Source organism: Narcine bancroftii, chromosome 5, assembly GCF_036971445.1.
Source record: "Narcine bancroftii isolate sNarBan1 chromosome 5, sNarBan1.hap1, whole genome shotgun sequence".
Classification (NCBI taxonomy): domain Eukaryota; kingdom Metazoa; phylum Chordata; class Chondrichthyes; order Torpediniformes; family Narcinidae; genus Narcine; species Narcine bancroftii.
The window spans coordinates 201,569,770-201,594,754 of record NC_091473.1 but is presented as its reverse complement, the minus strand read 5'-3'; the positions used below and the strand labels follow the sequence as shown (position 1 = coordinate 201,594,754).

Sequence of the window (24,985 nt, the reverse complement as noted above, 5' to 3'; positions counted from 1 at the left end):
CTCCTCTACCCCTGCCTCTGCTCTGGTCTCTACTTCCCCACCCCGGCACTCCTCCCATCGTCCAGGAGCTGGCACACCGCTCCTAACATTTCCCTGCTGTCCCTCCACAACTTCCTTGACTTCCTGCATCCAAATCTTAGCCTTTCCTTTCTGTTTATCTTCAGACCTCTGGACGTATGCCCTTTCTGCGATCTGTAAAAGCTGTGTAATTCCCTGTTCATACCAATTCTCTGTCTTTTGTAATTTCTTCCTGATATCTGGGGCTGAATTAGTAACAAAGCCCATCAATACCAACTGTTCACCTGCTAGGGATCCTATATCCAATTCCTCTTGCCGGAATCCAGTAGCTATTCCTAGCGTGCTTCCTTAACGTCCTCCCATCTTTTGTTCTCAATGCCTCCTCTCGGATATCATTCACTTCGCCCACTGACCAGTCACCCTTCGTCCGGGAGTCCAGATGAATCAGCCAGGGTGCACCTACCCCCGTCGTCGGGCACTCTGTCAGGTGGAGGGAGTGGGATCCCGGCGATCCCCCATTTGTGAGAAACCGAAGTACCTTCACAGATTTCGCTTGAGACAAAAATTGAGAACAAAGAACATTTATTGTACAACAGTGCAAAGTTGGGTGCTTCCCCTAACCATGGGAATACACACACATAATGGGGCTCACCCAACTTTTATACAGTTCATTTCAGTGTAGAGATAACCCCCCCCCCCCTTAACATTCTTCTGCCTCCTGGATTGGTTTGGCATTTGGTAATTCTGTCTGCCTACGTGCAGTTTCTGTAAACTTGAAAGACCATGGGGTATCCTGTCTGGGTCCCATCATGTCATTCTCCTCATTCATGAATCTGCCTTTGTCCTTATTCACACATCTCAACCCCCAGGACTTACTAATTTTATATGCAGAACTTGCTAATTCTTTCTATCACTATAAGACCTTTCTTCTATTGTACTTGCGTAACCCTTCCTCACACTCTTATCGGAATTCATCCCTATTCAGCACTTACTTAACTTCCTCTAGTCTAGTCTATTATTCTTTATTTTATTCATACTAACTTTACTTCCTATAATCCATTATCTCTCACAGGGGACTGGGCAGATACATGACAAATGAACTACAATGTGGATAAATGTGAGGTTATCCACTTTGGTAATACAAACCGGAGGGCAGATTACTATTTGAATGGCAATAGATTGGGAGATGGGGAAGTGCAGAGAGACCGAGGGGTTCTTGTGCACCAATCACTGAAGGCGAGCATGCAGGTACAGCAGGCGGTTAAAAAGGCAAATGGTATGTTGGCGTTCATATCAAGAGGGTTTGAGTATAGGAATAAGGATACCTTACTGCAGCTGTACAGAGCCTTAGTGAGACCAGACTTGGAGTATTGTGTGCAGTTGTGGTCGCCTTATCTAAGGAAAGATGTTCTTGCAATGGAGGGAGTGCAAAGGCGATTCACCAGGCTGATACCTGGAATGGCAGGAATAACTTATGAGAAAAGATTGCGCAAATTGGGATTGTTCTCACTTGAGTTTAGAAGATTGAGAGGGGATCTCATAGAGACATATAAAATTCTGGCAGGACTGGACAGAATGGATGCGGAAGGGATGTTTCCAATGGTGGGGGAGTCCAGAATCCAGGGCCATGGTTTGAGGATAATAAGGAAACCATTTAGAACTGAGATGAGGAGGAATTTCTTTACCCAGAGGGTGGTGAATCTGTGAAATTCATTGCCAGAGAGAGCAGTAGAGGCAGGTTCATTAAATATATTTAAGAGGGAATTAGATATATCTCTTTAGTATAAGGAAATTAGGGGTTACGGAGAGAAGGCAGGGAGGGGGTACTGAACTTTAAGATCAGCCATGATCTCATTGAATGGCGGAGCAGGCTCGAAGGGCCGAATGACCTGCTCCTGCTCCTATCTTCTATGTTTCTATGATGGCCATCTTAGGGATGTCATCAGGATGCACCGCAATCTGGTGATATCCTCGCACGAGGTCCACTTTTGAGAATATTGTTGCCCCGTGCAGGTTTGCCACAAAATCCTGCAAGCGTGGCACAGGGTAACAGTCTGGGGTGGTGGCTTGGTTGAGCCGGTGATAGTCACCACATGATCTCCAGCCCCCAATTGCTTTAGGCACCATGTACAGGGGCGAGGCCCGTGGTCTGTCTGACTGTCGAACAATACCCAATTCCTTGAGCTTGTGGAACTCCTCCTTGGCCAGTTGGAGCTTCTCTAGGGGAAGTCATTTTGCCCTTGCTTGGAGAGGTGGGCCCTTGTTCAGGATGATACCATGTCAAGGCATCTCCACTGTGAACTGAGAGGAAAGGATTGCCAGGAATCCCACTGGCATCTTGGTGCATTACCGGAAACCTAGCGCCCTCATGGTCTGGTAAGTCTTGGTGTGGTTGAGTTACTTACCCTTAAGGTCCACTAGGAAGCTGTGGGCTTGCAGGAAATCCGCTCCGAGAAGTGGTTGTTCCACTGTGGCCAGAATGAACTCCTATGAGAAGTGACTACCCCCAAACTGCAGCTCGGCCCTACGAGTGCCATAGGTCCGTGTACTGCTGTTGTTGGCAGCCCTCAACGTGGGTCCCGCTAGCCTGCACTTAGTGTCCAACCCTGTCAGGGGTATCATGCTGACCTCTGCTCCTGTATCTACCAGGAAGTGTCTGCCGGACAGGCGATCCCAGACATCCCATCAGCGATGACTGGGCTTGTTGTTTACCTGTGTGAGAGATGAGTAAAACTAATATGAAAATGTGAGAGATGAAGAAAGCTAGTATGGATATATGTGTAATGAATAAAGCCAGTATGAATAGGATAAGGGTAGATAATAGAATGTAGGAAGTAAAGTTAGTCTTAAAAAGATAAGGGTCTTCTAGCCTTAGACAGAATTAGCAAGTTCTGCATATAATTTAGTAAGCCCTGAGGGTTGGGAAGGTGTGAAAAAGGACAAAGGCAGGTTTGTGAATAAGAACAATAAGGACAATGACATGATGGGACACCGACAGGATACCCCCTGGTCCTCCAAGTTCACAGAAACAGCACGTAGGCAGACAGGATTGCCGAATGCCAAACTCATCCAGGAGGCAGAAGAATGTAAGGGGGAGGGTATTTCTAGACTGAAATCAACTGTATAAAAGTTGGGTGAGCCCCAGTGTGTGTGTGTATTCCCAGGGTAAGGGGAAGCACCCAACTTTGCATTGTTGTATAATAAATGTTCTTTGTTCTCAATTTTTGTCGAGCAATTTCTGTGAAGGTACTTCTGTTTCTCACACCTGGAACTTGCGGGGGACTGGCATCAGTGCCCCATCTCCAGTGGTAGAAGCAGCATCTGTCGCTGGACTCATGCCCGTCTCTCACCTGCTGTTCCTTGCTTGGAACTGCTCTGGTCTGATTGCGGGACTTCTTTATGAGCCCCACGGTAGCCGAACCCTTCTGTTTCTGTTTGCACAGAATGTCTCCCCATGCTGCAACTTTCTGGGGGTCGGTGAAATCTTCATCCACCAGGAGCAGTTGGATGTCTTCAGGCATCTGTTGCAGGAACGCCTGCTCGAACATGATGCTGGGCTGCTCATCTCTCAGAAGGGCCAGCATTTCATTGATGAGTGCCAATGGGGATCTGTCTCCAAGCCCATCTAGGTGGAGCAAACATGCTCCTCGCTCTCGCCGTGAGAGTCCTAACATCTTGGTTATTAGCTCTTTGAAGGCAGTGTAAGTGCCTTCGATGGTGGCCTGTGGATAAAGTTGGCCACTCTGTCTGCAGTCTGCAGAGCCAGAGCACTGACCACATGGTAGTACCGGATGGTCTCTGCTGTGATGCCCCGGATCTGGAACTGAGCCACCGCCTGGTTGAACCACACGCTGGGTCAAACTGTCCAGAAGGTCAGGAGCTTCAGGCCAACTGCACTGGCTGCTGCTTCGTTCCCCCTCGCTAGGTTTAGATTAATTCTAAACCATCGGGGTCACCAATTGTAACTGACCGCTACAAAGAAACACACACAACGTGGCAAGTTAAGCTCACTCCTTTATTAGGGCTGGAAAGGCTGCTTTTATACTGTTATTGACTGAATCAGCCATATGAATAACAATAGCAGGCGGGAACATGCATATGAATGCCCTTCTTCCCCAGCCTGTTTTTGCTGAGTTAGCTGGGCAACTTGACCAATGCCATTTTAGGGCTGGGGTGGACTGTAGACATATTGCACAGGAGTGTTGGGCATCCTGGGTCTGGCACAAACTCCTCAATTTGTAGGCTGGTGATGGCAATGCGGTATGAGTGTGTATTAGTATCTTCAGCCTGGTCCCTGGCAAGCTGAGCTGTGTCTATGCTTCCCGTCACCTTGGAGATTGTTGGCCTAGACAATGCATCAGCTACCACGTTGGACTTCCCCGCTACATGGTGGATGTCTGTTGTATAATTGGAGATGTACGAAAGGTGCTGTGGTTGTCTCACCGACCAGGGGTCAGAGACTTTGCCCAGCGTCTGCATCAGTGGTTCATGGTTCATGTAGGCTGCGACCACTCGTCCTTCAAGGATGTACCAGAAATGGCATATGGCCAGCAGTTCACGATCAAAAGCACTGTACTTCAGCTTGGGTGGTCGGAGGTGTTTGCTGAAGAAAGCGAGTGGCGCCACTGGTGATCCACTCACTGTTGTAGCACTGTGCCCACTGCCCGGCCTGAGGTGTCTGTCATTAACGACAGGGGTAAGTCTGGATCCAGATGTGCTAGGAACGTGGCTTTGGAGAGTGCTGTTTTGGTCTCCTCGAATGCCTAGAGTGCCTCTGCAGACCAGCTGGGCTCCTTGTTGCCTGCCTTAACGAGGTCGAAGAGAGTCCACGCCATGGCTGTGCTCCTGGGAGGAAGCAATGATAGAAATTCACCATGCCAAGGAATTCCTGGAGGATTTTGAGGGTTTTGGGCCTGGGAAAGTTCCAAATGGCCTTGACTTTGTCAGGCAAAGGAGTTGCTCCTTCACTGAAGATGCGGTGCCCAAGGAAATCGATGGTGGACAAACCGAACTGGCACTTGGATGGGTTGATGGTTAGCCTGAAAGTCTGCAGCCGGGAAAACAGGCGTTTTAAATGTTTTTTGTGGGTCCTGGCATCGGGGCTGGCAATGAGGATGCCATCCAGGGACATGAAAATCACCTACAGGTCTCTTGCCACTACATTCATGAGGCACTGGAACATTTGGGCCACATTTTCCAGCCCGAATGGCATTCTCAGGAACTCAAAAAGGCCAAACAGGGTGATTATGGCCATTGCCATGCAGGCGCATACATGGGTGGTCCAGTGGTCTCAATGTGGTGTTGCTCACCATATACTGGTTCTGCATCATGGAAGTTGGCAGCCACCACTGTAGCACTGCTAAAGGCACAGGTACTGAAATTGATGCTGTCCACACCAAGCAAGTAAACCAATAACTGCTGTTTATTCAAACCACGCGCGTTCCTTTTTAGAGGAGGCAAAGCCTTACAGGATCATGGGAGTGATGTCATAATGCTGCTGTGAGGCCTGGCCATTCCCCTGGTAATGCGCTCCAGCAGCCTGGAACTTCTGTGTGGTGGGGGGAATAACAGAAAGTTCAAAAAGTATATGCGCATCAAGCTTTAGCCTTGGAGGTACCTACGGCTCCTAGAACGCTTCCACCAGCGTTGTCTCCGCTCCATCCTCAACGTTCATTGGAGCGCTTTCATCCCTAACGTCGAAGTACTCGAGATGGCAGAGGTCGACAGCATCGAGTCCACGCTGCTGAAGATCCAGCTGCGCTGGATGGGTCACGTCTCCAGAATGGAGGACCATCGCCTTCCCAAGATCGTGTTATATGGCGAGCTCTCCACTGGCCACCGTGACAGAGGTGCACCAAAGAAAAGGTACAAGGACTGCCTAAAGAAATCTCTTGGTGCCTGCCACATTGACCACCGCCAGTGGGCTGATATCGCCTCAAACCGTGCATCTTGGTGCCTCACAGTTTGGCGGGCAGCAACCTCCTTTGAAGAAGACCGCAGAGCCCACCTCACTGACAAAAGGCAAAGGAGGAAAAACCCAACACCCAACCCCAACCAACCAATTTTCCCCTGCAACCGCTGCAACCGTGTCTGCCTGTCCCGCATCGGACTTGTCAGCCACCAATAAGCCTGCAGCTGACGTGGACATTTACCCCCTCCATAAATCTTCGTCCGCGAAGCCAAGCCAAAGAAAAGACATCATTGCATTAAGCTGGGCTTACGAAAAATGTTTTGTTGTTATAACTAACTACAGGGGTATTTTTACATTAATTAATTTTGAAAAAATTCTGCTGAAACTCTGCACAATAATTTGTCTCCTCCTCTGATGGTGTCACCCCATGTGGTACGCACCCCACACAGCCCTCCTCCCTCCAACCAGTGATACCAGTGGTTACTGTGTAGGAAATATGGCAGCTAATTCTCATCAAAACATCCCACAAATATTAACAAATTAATGTGCTGGCTGAAAGATACATTTTTCAGACTCCTTCATTATACAAAAATGACTCTTTAGGATGCGATGAGGCCTTGGTTTAAATCTCCAAGTCCAAGGAGGCAGCCAATCAAATGTAGCTCTCAGTACTGAATGGTTCAACAGCAACACAAGGTGTTTTTTTTAACCAAAAATAGACTTTATTCACAATAAATTATTTACAAAGTGAAAACTGTTCCAAGTCTCTATCCATACATTTCCATCACTGCACACTACTCCCTTACAAACTTTTAAAACTACTTCTGCTGGAGCTGAACCTGTTAACCCTTTATTGGAAGATATTGCAAAGCAAATGGAAAATGCCCAATTTGATGATATGAAAGGAAAAATGAACAATATATATGAAGGATTTTCTGCAGTAAAAACTGATGTCAGTAAATGTTTGAATGCAGATGATTCTGTACAAGATAAGTTTAAGAAGATTAAACAGGCTTTTACTGACTGTAATGATAAGGTGGAGTGATATACAGATTATATTGAGCATTCCATCACTGGTTGGGATATTCAGAAAAGAGAATTCCTGAAGAAAATTGATTCGTTAGAAAATCAAAGTCAACGTTATAATATTAAGATAGTTGGTCTTCCAGAAGATATTGAAGGAATGGATCTGGAAAATTTTTTTTGGAAATGGATTCTGGAAATGTTGGGTGAAGAGTCTTTTCCAGATGGATTGGAATTAGATTGAACACATTGAGTGATAAGTAAAAACCTTTTCCAGGTCAATCTCCATGGGCAATTCTTGTTCGTTGTTTTCGGTATCAGGATCGAGAGATGATTTTGCGTCTTGCGGTACAAAAAACTCATCAAAATCAGAGCACTTTGATGATTCAGGGCAGCTTAAGGAATTTAATCCAGCAAAAGTGGTATTGTGGAAGAAGGGGTATAGATTTGCTTTTAGATACCCGGCAACATTGAAGGTGTTTCTATGGGAATTTTCAGGCACAATTTTTTGAGAATGATTGTGATGCTTTAACTTTTGCTAATTCTCTGCCAAATAAATCAGTCAAGTTATGAACTGCAGAAACAGTTGATGCTGAAGGTTTTTCTGAAAAAAAATGGGAAGACAGCGCCAGAAACTCAACGATTGATTGATTATAGGAGACGACCAAGCTGATCGTGGATTGGAATCTGTGGGCTAAATGTCACAAAATTATCTATTTTTTATGGAGATCGGTTGGGGGTGGGGGTGGATGACTGAAACTTCCAAAGTCATCTGCCACTAGTGGTATTGATCACCCCCGGTCTTATTGAGGGGGGGGGGACACTAAGGTGGCAGTTTTTTTATAAAGGGATTTTAAAAATTTGTTTAATTTAATTTTTTGTTGCTTATTTTAGTTGTCAGTGTTTAAAGGTTTTTTTTGAAGGAGCCTTTTAATTTGTATTAGTGCTGACTGTGCCAGGTGCCACTCTTAAGGGATAAAATGAATAATTTGAATTTTGCAACTTTTAATGTTAAAGGACTTAACCACCTGATTAAAAGGAAATGAGAATTGGACATTAAAAAGATAAAGATTGATATTGCTTTTTTACAAGAGACTTATTTGACTGAGAAAGAACACTCATTAAAGTTGAAAAGAGATTGGGTAGGACATGTTATTGCATTGTCTTTTAATTCTAAGGCTCAAGGGGTAGCTATCTTAGTACATAAAAAGCTACCTTTTGTGTTGGAATCATTCTTGGCCAATGCTAGTAGAGTATTGACAGTTAATTGTAAAATTTTTTTCAGAAGCTCTGAATGTAGATGATGAAGAATTTGTAACTGAAACATTTTTGAATTTGAATCAGGCAAATAAGAATATTTGAGTAGGTGGGGATTTTAATTGTGAAGAAACAAAAATGGCGAAACGATTGGCTGGATTAATGAAAGATTTGAATTTGGATCAAATTTGGAGACGATTCAATCTGACTGAGAAAGATTTTCATTTCATTCTGCAAGGCATGATTCCTTTTCTAGAATTGATTTATTTCTAGTATCGGCAAAATTACACATGCTGAATATAAGAGTAGGATTTTGTCCTATCATTCTTTATTATTAATTTCTTACACAGATTCTGAGGTGGTAGAAACTGCTTATCGATGGAGATTTATTTCTACTCCAATTTAAATAAACATAACATTTCACTATGAACTTTTCTCCCCCAATTCCTGAGCTCCCTTTAATTGCTCTGACAGAACAATAACAGGGCATCTCTGTTCAATGTTGAATAGTTTCCTTTATTTTCTGGTATTAAACCCTGTAAGTCCTTCAGCTCGAGGTCTCCTTGGTGTCCCTGCAGTTTTGATGCTGAAAATTTGAAAGTACGACTAAAATGTTGGAAGTACTAAGGCAGATCAGGAGAGAGGAAGGGAAACCAAACTTATTTTAATTAGCATTGAAAGGATAGTGACAAGGGTGGGTGTGGGTGCACGGACACAGCAGAGGTGTGGCTGAATGAGGGGGGATGAATTTTTGTTCATTGCAGTTCACAAAGACAGGAAAGAGAGAGAGAGAGAGAGAGTTGGAGAAAGAGCAATTAGTCATCGAAATACTGCTCTGCTGGGAATGTGAAATAAAGAATTTTGTGGACAGCAGAGACTGGACCTGCTGCAATCTAGTACAAGAACACCATTATGTGTGACCCATAGCAGTTGGAACAACACTGTTACAGCGCCAGCAGCCAGGGTTCGAACCCAGTACCATCAAGGAGTTTGTACATTCTCCCCGAGTCTGCGTGGGTTTTCCCCATGTGCAAGTTTCCTCCCATTCTTCAGAAACATACAGGGCTTGTAGATTGATTGGTGGATTTGGTGGGATGGGGTAGCACAGGTTCCTGGGCCTGTTACCATGCTGAATGTCTGCATTTAAAGTGTAAACAGGTGGAAGAACTCAAAAGCTCAACGTCTAAGCACAGATGTTGAGTTCTCCCAAAGTTCTATGTTATAAAAGCAATTCTGAATGTAGGGCAGCATCTGTGTGTGAGAGAGAGGAAACAGAGTTAATGCCACCGATTGACGTCTTTTCCTCAGAACCACCCCCTGCTGATACAAAGTGGTTTTCTGCAGTTGGTGAATTCATTGTTGGGTCCCGGGAATGGGGTCAACCTTCCACTTTAACCATCCCTCTGTCTCCATCACAAGAGTGCAAGTGGTCCACAGTCTCTACCCTGCTCCATCCCATCCCATTTTCCGAGGCCCGATGGGTCTGGGGTATCGCTTCTAAAGATGATCCCTTCACATCTGTGCTTCTTAAATGATTTCTTTTGAGCTCAGCTTTGGGTTCCTCTCCACCATCGACTCATGGGATCCTGCCATTTTATCCGTTTTCCCTCCTCCTTCCCACAGGATCTGTGAAAATAAAATGATTGCGTCCATGAGGTGTGGGGTGTTGAGGGGAGCAGGGCATCCTATTTGCCCTCCCACCCATATCTACCTATGACCCCTTCTCTGTCATTCTATGATCCTACCCCTACCCCACCATTTATTCAGGCCCCAGACTCCTTTTTGCATGTACAGAACCTTGATAAAAATGATGCACCATCAATTATTCCAAATGGCTGAGCTGTAGAGCAACAGGGTTTTATTACCATCAGACTGGACATGTGTTCCGGTTCTGGCCCAATTCCAGGGCTCATACTGAGGAAGGAACTTGGGCGCAACCACCTTTCTGAGGGGATTCCAGGGGGAGGAGTTACAGAGGAAAGGCAGACCAGCCATACATAGAGATGCAGAGCCAGTGATAGAGTAACAGCACACAGTGGTGCATCACCACATTCACCCGCTCTTTTAAATAAAAGTCCCAGGGGTGGGAAAGTTCAGCATCCATCACAAGGGCAGCCAGTATGATGGTGTCTTCTATTCCTTATGGACCATTGTCCTGCCAGCTGTGGTGCACTTGCCTGTTCCTGGTCAGTCAGGGACATGTTGGCATTTGGTATACCCAGGTGCAGGACGGGGTAGATGGTGCAGAGGTCAGGGTAGGGTGCAGGGGGTCGGCGTGGTGGTCATTGTGTGACAGATTGTGTTTGTATTGTATATAGATATGTTTTTTGGGAGATAAATTTGCACAGGTTTTTTAGTGTAGGTCACATAGAAACACTTTAAAACAAATCTTAATTAAAATACTGGAGCTCTGCTCATGCTAGACAGGCTGGTGCCAAGAGCCTTTGGAGGCCCAAGAGACTTCATTAATGGATTGTTGTTTATAAAAAGGCTACAGATGAAAAAACTTGTCATAGCCACAGGCTGCCTGGTGTGGAACTTGCTGTTCTACGAGGGTCATGTGGTTTTTCAAGCAGAGAGTAAAACAGCTTTTCTCTCAGAGAGAGAGAGAGAGAGAGAGAGAGAGAGAGAGAGAGAGAGAGAGAGAGAGAGAGAGAGAGATCAGTCCTGCAGTTTTAGTCAGCAGCTGGGACTGGAATAGGAGAAGCTGGCAACCATGTGCAAAATCCCATTTGGAAGACGGGTTGTGAATGCCTAGTTCAGCCTGGGCAAAGCCCTTGTGTTCATGCAAGAGGAGAGGACTGGCTGTCTAATGTTTCACTTGAAATAAGAAAAACAAAAAAAGAACTCTGTGGTGACCTGAAAGAAAGGTCTGGAGAATCCTGAGGGGGCAGGTTTCTTCGGCAAAACACTGAAGTGACTGATTAAAAAGGATCAGTTGTGGGTGTCCAGCGAACAACAAATCTCTCTCTGAAAACCGACAAGAACCTTTCATTTACCTTTCAAACACCAAAGCCTTCTGAACTTTATAAATTTTATGCACAGTCTAAACATTACCTGCAACTAGTGAACTTGGAGGAATTAGAAGCGAGATTGGACTGGGAATCAAAGAACTTTTCTGAACTTACATTTGCGCTCAGAATTAGAAGGGGATTAAGTTAGGTTAGTTAAGTCAATCATGATAAATTAAAGTGTGATTCTGTTTTCATGTTTAAAGATGATTAAAAGCAACTTTTGTTTAGGTAACCATTTGTCTTGGTGAACATCTATTGTTGTTGGGTTTTGGGGTCCTTTGGGCTTGTAACAATAGCTGCTGGTGCTTGGGTTAGGGTGGGGTCTATAGTGGTCTCAGGATCTCCTGTGCAAGCCTGGTCCCAGACAGAGACTGTGTCTTTGTAGCCATCCAGGTATGCCATGTAGGCATAATGGGGGTTTTCATGGGATGTTTCTCAACCAGTGGGTTGGTTTTGTGGCCCCGTACATGTCTCCGTAGCAGGATTCAACCCAGAGATGTCAGCCAGGATAGTAGCGATGTCCCCAACAGAGACTTCCTGGGAAAGGAAAACATTCTTTCATGTGGCGTGGTGTTGATAGCAGTATACAGGAGAGATTAATCATGTCGAGCACCTTGGGAAGGTCCTTCCTGCCACTGGGAGATGGGTGGGCCTCTGGATTTAAATGCGTGGCGGAGAGCCTTCCATACTGTGGCATTTTCCTGATCCACTTAGTCATTCCCCCAGGGGTTATAGTTGGTGGCTGTGCCCCCCACCAAAAGGTACTGCCGCAGCTCGTCATTCATGAATGAGGATCCCCGATCGCTGTGATGTAGCTCAGGTACCGAATAGGGTAAAGTTGCTGTGCAGAACCTGTTTAACAGTGGCCATGGTCATATCTGGGCAGGGGATGGCAAATAGGAATCGGAAATACTTGTCAACAATGTTGAGGAGGTATAGATTACAATTGGAAGAGGGCAGGGTGCTTTGAATTCCATACTCAAGTGCTCTAAATGTGACTTACAGGGCCTGTAGAAATGTGGTTTGCATTCGGCGGAAACCCAGCAGTTTCTAGTTAGGTCCGGATGTCGTCGATGGAGTAGAGGATTTATGGTTTTGACAAAATGAAAAAGCCTGGTGATGCTAGGGTGGCAGAGGTCTTCGTGGAGTGGTTGGAGCTGGTCGGGCTGGAGTGTTTAGGTCATCATGATGCATATTCAATGATTATCAAGCATTGTTCTACTTCAAAGCACGTAGTCCCTGGGCTGGAGGAGGGGCTCCTGTTTGACACCAATGAGTTCCTTGGGATACCTCCACATCTCTTACACTTGTACATAGGTGACAATTTTGTTACTTAACACATGTAAATCTAAAGTAACATCACGTCAGTCTTCGTACTGCCGTGTGGGATTAGATGCATTTCAAATAAAGCCAATGGCAATATCTTTATCCAATTCAACCTATTTCCTTCTGACAACTTAGCCAACTTATTCTTTAAGGTCCCAGGTAGATCAATAATAACAATTCGAGAAAACCAATCTATAGACACTGAAGTGGGAGGCATTCATGTCCTTCCCTGAGGACACAATTTCTTTACCAGAATTATTTTACTGACAGATGATACATTCCTGTTCCTTTCTTTTCTCAAATTAGTGATGTTCCACTCCGACCGTTCCTCCTTAGTCAATATATTATTACATGTGTATACTTAAGCAGTACAGGTAAAAAGGTGCATTAGGTACAGAAATGGTAAAGCAGGGGTGGTTCATAATTCAGTTTCTGGATTTCTGTCACACCAAGGTGGACCTGGCCTGGCCTGGTGATATTATCAGATCACGATCCACCTCGATGACATTCAAAAATGGCTATTATTACACCCTTTGGCCTTTTTGAATTCAGAAGAATGCCTTTTGGACTCAAGAATGTCGCACAGACTTTCCAATGTTTAATGGACAGAGTGGGATGTGATCTTAACGTGATCTTGTCCCACCTGTGCAAGCTTTTCACTAATTTGAATGAGGTTGGGCTGACCATTGAGCCAATTAGTGTCAATTTGGGTTCGACTTTCAGGGCTGTTGAATCAACAAAAAATGGAGCAAAGACACCCACCAGCAAAAGTCAAGTTGATCTGGGCATACCCCAGCACAGTTAAAGGCCTCCAGGAGTTCACTGGAATGATGAATTCTTATCGCCAGTTTCTACTATCAGCTGCTCACATCACGTGCCCCCTCTTCGCCCTGTGTCAGGCAAGGCAAAGGATGTCACTTGGGACAAAGAATTTTCGGCAGCATGTGAGAACATCAAGGAAGCACTGGCTAATTCTGCATTGCTGGTCCATCCAAGAATGGATGTCCTGACAGCCGTGACAGTGGATGTGTCCAGTACAGCAGTAGGAGGGGTGCCTGAACAGTACATCAATGTGCATTGGAAACCATTATCTTTCTTTAGCAAGTATCTAAGATCACCAGAACTCAAGTACAGTGCTTTTCATCAAAAATTGTTGGCACTGTACCTAGAGCCACCAGACATTTCAGGTACTTTCTATAAGGCAGGCATTTCACAGCTTTTCAGGACCACAAGCAGCCTACAGTTATCTTCATGGGCACGAGCACAACAAATTAAATAAGTATATGTTGTATCCTGGTTGTAGCATCGGAGGTCTTAATAAACACTAAAAAAGCTTGCAAGTTTGACAGCACAATTCTTTACTCACATTTGGTTACTGGTCATGTATTGATACAATGTCACACTGAGTATGATGCAGTGTTCATGCTCCAGACAATTGTCCCAAGTTTCCTCAGAATATAACATCCCTCCTTAAAAAAATATTAAAAATTAAAAGATTTATTAAGATTTAAAATTTCTTAAAAATAAATTGTTACTGCTTCGTCACCTGCAATTGCCATTAAGAATTGATTATTCTAATTACACAATTGCAGTTCTATATTCTTCTCAGCGGAATCACACTGGTGGTAGGATGTTGCTTCTCCACTTCGTTGACCTTGTTGCGTCAGTTTGGTTCGGTGGTGTTAGTACACTTCTGGGTGGTGGTGTTGTTTGCCTCGGTTCTCCTGTTGCTTGCTGTTCAGTTGTTATGGTGTTGTTGGTTGGGGTTTCTACTCACATTCCCTCACAAGTTGTTGGATTTTTAGAAGCTGCTGGTGCTTCTGATGCTTTCCGTGTCAGATCTGCTGTTGGGCGAATGTGGGTCTATGTTTCGTCTCAGCTGCCTAACAGATTCTATCTCGATGATGTATGACCTGGATGCTGGACTCCAAAATTTTATCACTGGGTCTTGAACATGCACATGCTGTCCTCTGAAGAGTTCTGGTAGTTTATTATAATGTTGACGACTTCCCTCTTGTATGTTAGTCAACTTTCTTCCTGTTTCCTCTTGGTCATCTGGTGGATGGATTTTGCTTGGCAGGGTTGTCTTGTACTTTCTGCCATTCAGAAGCTCTGCCGGGGATTTCATGTCAGCCCTCAAGGGTGTGTCTCGCAGTGAATGAAGAGTGAGGTAGGGATCTTCCTTTGTCTCTCGACCCTACGTGAGAATGCGTTTAATTGTCTGTACATGCCTCTCAATGAATCAATGGCCCTTGGGGTAATGTGATGATGATGTAGTGATGATGAACCCATATTCTGCAGCTATTTTTCTGAATTAACACGATCTGAATTGGGTCCCATGATCACATATGTTCGGGTATCCCCTGTTCTGTGAAGAGCGCACATACTGCAGCAGTGATGGTTGATGCTTTCAGGTCCTTCACTTTCCTAATGAAGGGGAATTTGCAGTGGTAGCAGGACACAATCAGATACCATTCTTGGTTTTCTGTGAAGAGGTCTGCTCCCACTGTGTGCCATGGCCTGGTGGGTATCCATGGTCAGCTCATCAACAGAGACATTGATCATATATTTCTGAATTCACAACGGCCATCGACCACATCTCAGGAAAAGCCGACGTAGTGGCATATGCGCTGTCTCACCTGGCCATAGTCCAAGGGGTGGACTATGTTGTGATTGGAAAAGTGCAACAAGCAGACAAAGAAATTCCACGTTATGGAACAGGAGACTCGAACCTGCAACAGGAAGAAATTCAGATAGGCTCAGGGGAGCTCAAACTCCTGTGGGACATAGCTACAGGTCATCCTCACCCAATCATTCCAGTGGCCTGGAGGTGACAGGTATTTGATGTTGTACATGGGTTGGCACATCCATTGATCAGAACCACTGTACGGATGATATTCAACAGATTTGTGTGGCGTGGCCTTTGAAAACAGGTCAGCAACTGGGTAAAGACATGTACTCATTCCCAGACATCCAAAGTCCAGCAACACATGAAAGCCCCACTATAGCCTTTGAGCCAATCAATCAGAGCTTTGATCACATACATGGACATTGTAGTCCCACTACTGGGGTCACATGATTCCAAATTTCTACTCACTAGTGGATTGGGCCACACAGTGGCCAGAGGTGGTTCCACTGGCATATACGAATACCAACACCTGCGCCAGGGCCCTCATTTCCACCTGGATAGCATGTTTCAGTCTGCCAGCACACATCACGTCTGACAGGGGTGCCCAATTCGTGTCAAACCCTGTGGTCAGCAATGGCCACCCTGCTTGGTACCAACTTGCACCACACAACTGCTTCCCACCCATAATCCAATAGACTAGTCGAAAGGTTCCACAGGCATTTAAAAATCAGCCCTAATGGTACATCTGCAGGGACCTAACTGCGTTGAAAAATTGCTGTGGGTAGTCTTGGGCATACAAATGGAACCCAAGGATGATAATAGGTGCCCCATTAGTAGAGCTGGTCTACAGCATGCTCCTGATGGTTCCAGGAGAATTTGTATCAGATTCATGAGGATGAAAGGAGAGGCTCGCAGTGGTCTTAAGTAAGTTCCGAGAGAAGCTCGGTTCTTTAGCGCCCATACTGACATCTCAACATGGTCAGGCCAGGTCCAAGAACTTGCAGAACTGCAAGTACATCTTCATACAGAAAGGAGCACACCAAGCACCATTCCAGCATCAATATGAGGGTCCCTTTGAGGTTCTGTCAAAATGGTTCAATGTACATTGAAGGTAAAGAGGAAGCTTTTGCTATTGACTGCCTCAAACCTGCTCATCTGAATCTGGACAGAGCAGTCATGGGGGGGGGGGGGTGGGTCCATATGGTGACCCTCTTACCAGCAAGCAAACCAACTCCCAAAATGGTGGACAAGCTGTAGAAAAAGCGGGAAATTGACCTGCATCCAATACAGGTTTTTAATCTGTGCTGATTTCATAATTTCCTATCCATGTGACTAAAGAAGTGATGTATACAAGCCCAGCATCCAAGCCTGGAGGTGTCAGTCTTGCACGAGTCTCTACAGCACGTCCATCAATTTTCCAGTGTATATATCAACTCCACAACGTGTACACCGATGTCTATAGTAGCTCAGTATAGAATACTTCACAACATAGTTATATATAAAATGTCCTCAGCCACGGGTGTGGTACTGGAGGATTGGAGGGAAGCTCACGCTTTTCCATTGTTTAAACAAAGCTCCAAAAGTAACCCTGGAAATTATAGGCCAGTGAGCCTGACGTCAGTAGTAGGTAAATTATTGGAAGGTGTTCTAAGAGATCAGATGTACCATCATTTGGATCATCAGAACAGGGTTGGCACCAAGGGGAGGCATCAGCAGGCATTGCTCCTCCTAAATGAGGTGCTGTGCCCTGTTCTCACCCCCGCCATCATCACTAGCATCAAGCTTGATGCACTTTAGGAACTCTCTACCCGTCCCTGGCCTTTCGCGGCGAGCAACCCCTCCCACTACTATACAAGCCCCCCCCACAATGCACTCATGCCACCCAACACACTAATGCCCCACTCTAACACATTCAGAAGTTAGGTATTCATGGTGAAGTAGTGAACTGGATTGGTCAATGGCTGGATGGGAAAAGCCACAGAGTAGTGGTGGATGATTGCTTCTCAGACTAGAGGCCTGTGACTCAGATATCAGTGCTGGAACCACTGTTGTTTGTCATCTCTATCAGTGATCTGGATGATAATGTGGTAAATACAATCAGCATGTTTGCAAAGGACACAAAGACTGGAGGTGCTGTGGATAGTAACTAAGGTTTTACAAGCTTGCAGGGGAACTGGACCAGTTGAAAAAATGACAGATGGATTTTATGCCCTCAAGTGTGAGGTGTTGCATTTTGAAAGGAAACCATCCTGCAAATGGTAGGGCAATGAGGAGTATTGTAGAACACAGGGATCTGGGAATTTCAATGTTACTGGGATCTAAAGAACAGATGTACCATTATTTGGATCATCAGAACAGGGTTGGCACCAAGGGGAAAGTTAAACAGGTTGCGACTATTTCCTGGAGCGCAGAAGAATGAAGGGAGATTTCATTGAGGTATACAAAATTATCAAAGGTATAGAGTAAATGCAAGAATGCTTTTTCCACTGAGGTGAGGTGAGATACAAACCAGAGGACATGGGTTATGGGTGAAAAGGGAAATGTTTAGGGGGAAACTTGTTCACACAGAGCTGAGCTAAAGTGATAAATGTGGGCTTATTTTAATATTTCAAAAAATTTGGACATGTGTGTGGATGGGAGTGGAATGGAGGGATATGGACTGAGTACAGGTCAATGAAATTGGGCTGATATAATTCAGCACGAACGAGACACGGCAAACACCCTATTTTCTGTGCTGTATGTTCTATGGTTCTAATATTATATTTACACAACCCTAATTAATAGTAATTTTACACCTGGAATGCACAACACTGCCCTGCACAGCAACAAATTTCGTGACATGCTCATGACAATAAACCTGATTCTGACAGACACACTGTTCACAATGAATGGACAGTCAGGCCCACAAGCCAGTTCAACATGGGAATGGCAGAGAGCAAGGACCAGCTCATTTCATGCAATCACCGCCTTTTCCATCTCCACATTCAATCTGCAGATCAGATCACCTTTCATCCATCTCAATTCCACCAAGTACTTCAGTTCAGGCCTTGACCGCAGGTACCAATTTGTGAGGGAAAGAAAACACTGCAAATACTGGAAATTGCAAATAAAGACAGAAACTGCTGGGAATCTTCAGTCACTCAGGCAGTGTCTGCGGAGAGAGAAGCAGAAGATAAGAAATAGGAGCAAGAGTAGGCCATGCGGCCCATTGAGCCTCCTTCACCATTGAACAAGATCATGGCTGATCTAAAGGTTGGCTCATCTGCACCGACCTGCCTTTTTCCCATGTCCAGTCAAAGTCCAAAAATCCAGATGTCTAAGAAACTCCTGGCTGAAATCCACTGTTCTAGAATCCAGACTTCTCGAAAACACTCGGCTTTTGCATGCGTTAGTGCCACAGAAGCACAGTAGCAACAAGTGGCCATGCAGAAGTCGCGGAAATGCAAGACAAAATATCAATTTTTTTTGTATTCTATGTACTGACCCAGAAACAAAAACATTCAAACTGGCCCGATCTCTGACTATCCAAATTTGGCAGAGAATTCCATAGATTAACCGACCTCTGTGAAAACCAGTTCCTCCTCATGTCCATCTGAAATCTACTACCCTGAATATTGAGGCGAAGTCCCCTAGTTCTAGTTTCACCCATCAATAGGAATAACTTACCCACCTCAATCATATCTACACCTTTCATAATTTTATACATTTCTCAAATATCCCCTCTCATTCTTCTAAATCCCTGGCAATCTCTCCTCATGAGCCAATCCCTTCATCTCTAGAAGCAACTGGTAACCTCATCTGCAACATCTCCAAAGCCAGCATATCCTTTCTTCCTCAATTCTGGAGACCAGAACTGTACAGTTCTCCAGATGCCACTTCACAAGTACCTTGTCCAGTTGCAGCATAACCTCCATGCTCCTAAATTCAATCCCTCTAGCAAACTTCGATCCACGAAACTCTGTCCCCTCTTCCAGATCTTTTATGTATCCTGTGAACATTTGCAGGCCCAGTACTCAACCCCTGACTTACCACTGACTCTTTTGTCCACTCAACCTGCATCCTTTAATCTGTTAATCAGTCACAGCTTTACCATTTCCAAGATGACTGTTTTTGGTTTAAACCCCTTGCTAGATCAGCCCCAGCTCATCTCTCTTCCTGCCAATGACATCAGAACCACAATGAACCAACTCCGGCTGTTCCTTCTCCCGTCCAGGAGACTGGAACCTGAAACCGCTTGAAAATCCGTGACACTGACTCCAAGGAGGCAACTCCCCGTCCTGGATCTCCCCTCACACAAGTGCGTGTCTTTGCGCCGGACCCCAGTCCCTGGGCACCCCGGCTTCACAGCAGCCCAAGTGGTGGGGCCACGGTCCCGACTGATGCTGCTGTTTCCCCCGAGAAGAGATGGTTCCCCCCCCCCCCCCACCCCCGCACACACACACAGGATGCCCCGGGTGAGACGGGGACGGTGACAGGGGCCTCCTGTCCCTCCCCCAGCGAGCCGGCCTGCCCTATGGAGGGAACCCCGTCCCTGCCCCTCCTGTGTGGGACCCTGTCTGTCCCCCGTCAGTCCAACTGTCCAACTGCTGCCCCCACCCATACGTGCGGCCGGGGGGGGCCAGGGCTGCAGCCGGAGCACACTCACTGCCCACGGCGTTGTCAGGGACCCTTCTCGCTGATCCTCCTCCCCGTGTGACAGAAGGCTCGGTCCCTGCCCTCACCCCCTTCCCCTCCCTCACTCTCACCGGCCCGAATGTGGGGGGTCAAGGCCCCGCCCCGACCTTGGTGCCGCTCGCCCTCCTCCCCAAGCCGCCCTCACTCGGCCGCGGCTCCAACTAGGGCCGGGACCCGAGCACTTGGTCGCCTCCGCACTCCGGCAACTCCCGTCCCGCTCCGCCCGCCCACTGGGGCAAATCTCACCTCTCCCTCGAGATCCGTCGGTTGCTAAGGAAACGGCGCTCAGGGACGCTCGTGGGCCTTGTGACCTCAGCTTGCAGACGCAATCACGTACCGAGGCGGCTAAAGCCGGGAGGAGGGGCGGCAGGGAGTGGAGAGGGAGGGGAACAAAAGAATGGAAACGGGAGTGTGGGATAAAACTGGCCCGAAATGGGGAGAATAGACGGTCAGAGTTCATGTTGAGGGTTTTCACAGGCAAACGGTGCCGAAAGTGAGCGGTGAAGCTGCGCTCAGTGAGTGTCGGGCGGGCGGGCTCTGGGCTCAGTGATGGACAATAAGGAGAGAGCAGATTGAGAAAGAGGGTTTAGCATCATCCTGCTCAAACGTTGGTTCGGACACAGCTGGAGATGTTGGCGATGGAATCCGATTTCCGCGCTCCCTCCCTCCCTCCCTCCATCATGTTCCCGCGGCTTCAGTGGACGAGGCTCCCTTTAAAATGGACCCGCGTCTCCTCTCCCCGATCCGGTTGAGCTCCCTGTCGCCCCACCTTCCGCACAGCGACAGCAGCGCCCGGGCCAGAGGGGAGCATTAATCTCCAGTGTGGAAGCAATAAATGGGAACCTTCCCAACAGCCCTAACTCCACATTCGATGAGAAAATCAGATCAATGACGGATCTTCACTCACATGGTTCCAATTCTGTTCAATGAGGAAGCACGGGGAAGGACTGCATTGATTTATCATCTTGACACATCCTCTGGTCCCCATAGCGATGAACCCGTTTCAGTGCTCCGACTGCAGGAAGAGCTTTAAAAGGTTGAGTAACTTTACAAAACACCAGCGGGTCCACACCGAGGAAAAGCTGTTCACCTGCCCCGAGTGCAGTAAAGGCTTCACCATCTCCTCCAAGCTGAAGAAGCACCTGCTGGTCCACACCGGGGAAAAACCATTTCCCTGCCTCGAGTGCGGCAAGGGGTTCGCCAGGTCTGCCGATCTGCGGACTCACCAGCGGGTCCACACTGGGGAGAGGCCCTTCACCTGCCCTGAGTGCAAGAAGGCCTTCAGCAGGTTGTCCATCCTCAAGGAACACCTGCGGGTCCACACCGGGGAAAAGCCGTTCACCTGCCCCGAGTGCAGCAAAGGCTTCACCGTCTTCTCCAGTCTGAAGAGTCATCTGCAGGGCCACACCGGGGAAATGCCATTCACCTGCCCTGAGTGCAGCCAAGGGTTCACCAGGTCCTCCGACCTACGTATTCATCATCGGATCCACACTGGGGAGCGGCCCTACAACTGCCCCGAGTGCAAGAAGGCCTTCAACAGGTCATCCATCCTTGAGAGACACCTGCGGGTCCACACTGGGGAAAAACCATTCAACTGCCCTGTGTGCAGCAAGGGGTTCTCCAGGTCCTGCACATTGCGAATTCACCAGCGGGTCCACACAAGGGAGAGGCCCTGCGTCTGCCTTGAGTGCGGCAAGAGCTTTAACCATATCTCCAGCCTGCGGAATCACCAGCAAATCCACACAGGGGAGTGGCCCTTCACCTGCTCTGAGTGCGGCAGGGGCTTCTCCCGGACTTCTCAACTGCAGATTCACCACCGGGTCCACACCAAGGAGGGGCCTAGCAACTGCCTCGAGTGCGGTAAGGCCTTTACCCATATTTCCAGCCTGCGTAAACACCAACGGATCCACACAAGTGAGAGGCCTTCACCTGCCCCAAGTGTAGCAAGGGCATCTCCTGGACCTCCCACCTGCTGATACAGCAGCAGGGCCACACTGGAAAAAAGCCATTCACCTGTTTCAAATGCAGGAAGGGCTTCACCCAGTCAGACATGCTGCTGAAACACCAGCGAGTTCACACATAAAGTTTGCAGAGTGTGGAGTATTGAAGAATCACTCAGACCGGGCTGGTGACTGCATGGTGTTGGCAGAGGTTCGGTGCTCCTGCCAACTTTCAAACACTTCTCACTTAATCATCTTTAATCTTTAACAAAGTGGATGAAACTTATCCCCTTCAATATTTAATATCATTGCCTTTGGAGATGACAACCACCAGAGGAGGTAAAGCAGCAAAAAAAATGGTAAAGATATGGCCCATCTGACTGCAGACTTTGTCTCAGACGTGTTGAAAAAAACAATCACAGGAGATAAGAGGAGAAACAACTACAGAAGGTCAACGAGAGATTAATTCTAAGCTTGAGAAGGTTTTACAAGTGATTTCAGCAATTGAAGATCATTTGGAAACTGGAGGATGGCTTTAATTCTGTGAAGCACCTGCAGGCACTTTGAGCATCTTCATCACATTTCCCCCTCAACGTGTATGTGCCATCTGGATACGCACAGCCTGTGGACCCTAGGATGCTGCATTTAACAAGTTAGAGCTCTTTCTGCTCCTTAATTTCCCCTCTATTTGTGGCTGTAGGGTTTACACCCTCAAATGGATGACACAATGTCCAGCTCGAGGTGGCCTAAAACTGGACATCTGGCCACCTTATCCAACTGCACCTCCTGTCCCTCCCCCAAGTCCAGCACCGGGTGTCCATACCTGGGTGTCGTTGTGTGACCACGTAGTCCCCGAAGGGGTCGAAGGTCTAGAAAGTTTGGGGACCCCTGGTAAAGATAAACTAGAAACTCAATGTGAAGTAATGTCCAATTCCAAGTTAGCCTGGAAGGTGGTTGATTTGGAGAGCAGGAACAGACACCACAATACTCAGATCCTGGGCTGAAAGGAAGAATCTAAAAAAGGCCAGTTAACTGACTTCTCAAAGCTACTCATGGATGTGTTTGGAAGAGACATTTTTGCTACCAAGCCTGAGCTCGACAAAGCACGTTGGTCTATGGTTCCCAAATCAACCTTGGAACAAGCTTCATGTTCAGTAATTCTTCGTTTTCATTATTGCCAAGGAATGGAACGTGTTATTCGTGAACCTCGCCCAATCAGAAATTTGAATGATCAGGGTCAACCTATTAGATTTTTGCCATGAAGTTATGGAGATGTGGAAAGAATACAGAGAGGATATGACTGAGCTGTACAAGAAAAGATTTAGAACCACTTTGTTGTATCCAGTTCATCTGTGGATCACCTTGGAAAACTGCCACAAGAAATTTTTAAATTCGGTGGATGAAGCTTGAAAGTTTTGGTTGAGTATGTTCCAACTGCAAGTTTAATATGAACAAATAGTCTGTGTCTGAAGTTTCTATCTTGAAGGGGGGGTCTTTTTTCAAGTCGGGGAAGTCTGACCGCTCATTTCTTGTGTCAAATGAAGGGTTAATTGATTTAATAATGACAACATTTTTTTTATTTTAATTTATTTATTTAGTTTAGTTTATTTCTCTTTGATATTAAAGATTTAATAGATTGTATTAATCTTATTTTATTAATGTTGACTATATTTGCTTATTCATTTATTAACACCGCAAGTGATGCAATGTATGTAGTTTATTATTCGACGGTGGGAAAGTAGGTTTGTGCAGTTTGTTTATTCTAGGACCGTGGGGAAAATGCAGTCAGCATTGAAATATCGGATATGCGGTTCATCTAGTTTAGGTGGGGAAACATTTTATAATAAGCAAATATAAGTTCTAGTGTTCATGTTACTGAGTTTGGAAAGTTAAATGTAGACTTTTATAGTTTAAGGAGCCCTTTTTAATTACTATTGATTTGATATTTTGAAAGTTTAAGGTTTTTTTTAACAAATTTTGGTATTTCAGATGTTGGTGTTTTTTTTATATCCTAACAACAGAAAATATTCCTTTTTTCCAAATGTACATCGTCCTGTTACTTAAATTGATTGTTTTTAATAGATAATCAACTGATTTCACTGACTAAATCATGTGAATATCAAGGAATAGTGATATCTGATCATCTCCTGTTATCTTGTCTTGGAATTTTCCCGACATTCCTTTCACAAAGAGATGTTGGTGTTTTAATTCTACCTGACTCTCAGAGAGTCAGAATTTTATGGAAGAGCAAATCCAGTTTTTCTTCAAAACAAATTGTTCTCCAACAATTTCTAACCTGATTGTCTGGGACACTATGAAAACATATCTGAGAGGGCAAATTGTTTCTTATACAGTTGGGTGGGTCACGTCTCCAGAATGGAGGACCATCGCCTTCCCAAGATCGTGTTATATGGCGAGCTCTCCACTGGCCACCGTGACAGAGGTGCACCAAAGAAAAGGTACAAGGACTGCCTAAAGAAATCTCTTGGTCCCTGCCACATTGACCACCGCCAGTGGGCTGATATCGCCTCAAACCGTGCATCTTGGCGCCTCACAGTTTGGCGGGCAGCAACCTGCTTTGAAGAAGACCGCAGAGCCCACCTCACTGACAAAAGGCAAAGGAGGAAAAACCCAACACCCAACCCCAACCAACCAATTTTCCCCTGCAGCCACTGCAACCGTGTCTGCCTGTCCCGCATCGGACTTGTCATCCACAAACGAGCCTGCAGCTGACGTGGACTTTTTACCCCCTCCATAAATCTTCGTCCGCGAAGCCAAGCCAAAGAAGAAGAAGAAAGAAGACTACTAAGGAAAGATTAGATTTAATCAATCAGATTAAGCAAGTTTATTTACAATATCACAAGTTTAAAAACTCTGATTTATGGAAAAGGAGAGTTGAACTTAAAACTAAATTTGATCTTCTTTCTAATTATCCCATTGAAAATCATTTTTTTTGCCAGCCAATTGAAAGCAGTGGCTGCTAAGAGACAAATTAATAAGATTCAGATGGAAGATGGTGCAGACACTACTGATCATTCTGAAATAAATTATTCAATTAGAGAATTTTATTCCCAAGTGCATCATTCTGAATCTAATAATGATAGTACTTCAATGTTGGATTTTCTTCACCGCCTTAATGTGCCTATGCTTTCTCAGAATAATCAATTGACTCTGGAATATTTCTCAATATTGG

The 24,985-nt window shown here is 45.9% G+C and overlaps 1 long non-coding RNA gene across 1 annotated transcript; it reads right to left on the bottom strand.

The window, feature by feature from the left end:
• Positions 1–6,678: 6,678 nt before the first annotated feature.
• Positions 6,679–20,092, bottom strand: LOC138764578 (uncharacterized). The gene is made up of 3 exons (XR_011358199.1): positions 19,924–20,092; positions 13,312–15,281; positions 6,679–9,835 (listed from the first exon to the last, which is right to left on the bottom strand). It is a non-coding gene; the product is annotated as an uncharacterized lncRNA (long non-coding RNA).
• Positions 20,093–24,985: the final 4,893 nt, after the last annotated feature.